The following is a 1,824-nucleotide window of genomic DNA, read 5'->3' as shown; positions in this document are numbered from 1 at the left end:
GTTGTGGGCTCCATCCCTAGTAGGGGGTATGCAGGAGGCAGCTTCCTCTCTGAAATCAATAAAAATACTTTGGGGGGAGGGAAGAAAGAAAGAAACTTCCAAGTTTATTTTTCCAAAATTTAATAAAATACAGAAGTTGGAGTGTATTGGTTCCTTTGCTGTCACTCATTAAAATAACCATGAGATTTTTACTATCTTCCCAGTTCATTATCTTTATTTGGAGCCTCCTCCTAGTTCCCTGCCGCCTCCTCCAGACGCCCACAGGCTGCACAACACTGCTGCTGGGCTCGCAGAGCTGACCCCAGAGGCTGGGAGGCGGGTTCGTGGCTGCTGCTGGACTGAGGCCTACTCCGCTGCCTCTCAGTACTATTGTCCCTGGCCCAGCCCCAACAGGGTCCCTTGGAGAGGCGAGTGCTCTGGCTCCATGGAAGATGCTGGACCAGGGAGCAGCTGCTCAGAGGGCAGGTCCACAGCTGCTCAGCTGACTGGGATGAGCGACGCTCCCACAGTGGGCTGATTTCTGCAGACCCACGAGCCCCCCCCCCACCCACCAGTGCACTAATCCTGTGCACCAGGCGTCTAGTATTTGTATAAGATTATAATTATTTGCTTTCTGAATGTTTAGAACTCTCCTGAGAAATGGTCTGGGCTTGTTGCTTTTTTTCTGGAAAGATTCTTAAAATAGAAATTCACTTCAACAACTATTAAATTATTGTCTTTTATTTTTTTTAATGATTTCAATAACATAGCTTTGAAGAATTTGCTCATTTCATAAATTTTCAAATTTGTAGGCATGAAGTTGTTCATAATAACCTCTTTAAAGACATTTTTAGTCTTTGTGCCATCTACACTTATCATCATCTTTATTACTAAGGTTTTTTTCTACACTTAAAAAAAAACAACAACAGAGATTTGAATTTATTAGCCATTTAGAGAACCAGTGTTTAACTTTGTGGACCCTCTCTACTGTATTATTTTTATTAATGTAATTAATTTTAGCCTTTAGCTTACTTCTTTCATTTTATTTCCTTAGACTTATTCTCATTCTTTTTCTAATATCTTAAGATAGTTAGCTTACCTAACTAAATATCAACCTTTCTTCTTTTTTAACATGTTATTTTCCTAATTACTACTTTAGTTTTATTATATATTTTCATTCATAGTGTCCAGTTTTGATTTTTTTTGTATGAGTAAAAAGTATTTCTTATTTCTGAACATATGAGGTCTTTCTAGTTAGCTTTCAGTTATTAGTCTCTAACTTTATTGCAGTGTAATCAGGAAGCATGTTCTGTGTTCTGTTAAAATTTGTTCAGATTTGTGCTTCTTAGCCACCTTTGTGATCAATTTTTATAAATGCATATGCTTGGAAAGAATATATTTAAAACTATTTGGGTAAAATGATCTAAAAATTTCTTTTTGGAGAACCAAGATGGCAGCATAGGTTAATGCCTGTACTCACCACCTCCCACAACCACATCAAAATTACAAACAAAATACAGAAAAATCATCATTCAGAACCACCTGAAATTGAGCTGATTGGAAGAAAGTCCTACAACTACAGAAGTAAAGCAGAAAGAACATTGTGACTGGTAGGAGGGGCAGAGCTGTGGAATAGGCTGGTCTAACACCAATATGTGGTGTTTTTAATGTATTATTTTTAATCTTTACTGTTGAGAATATTACAGTTGTCCCTCTTTTTCCCCTCATTGCCCAGTTCCCACCCTGCCTCAGGCCTTCACCACCCTATTATCTATGTCCATAGGTAATGCATATCTACACTAATAAAAGAGAAACATGGTAATTGGCGTACGACCGCTACCCTTA

This window comes from Myotis brandtii, unplaced genomic scaffold (assembly GCF_000412655.1).
Source record: "Myotis brandtii unplaced genomic scaffold, ASM41265v1 scaffold500, whole genome shotgun sequence".
NCBI lineage: Eukaryota > Metazoa > Chordata > Mammalia > Chiroptera > Vespertilionidae > Myotis > Myotis brandtii.
Note: the sequence above shows the minus strand (reverse complement) of the source record.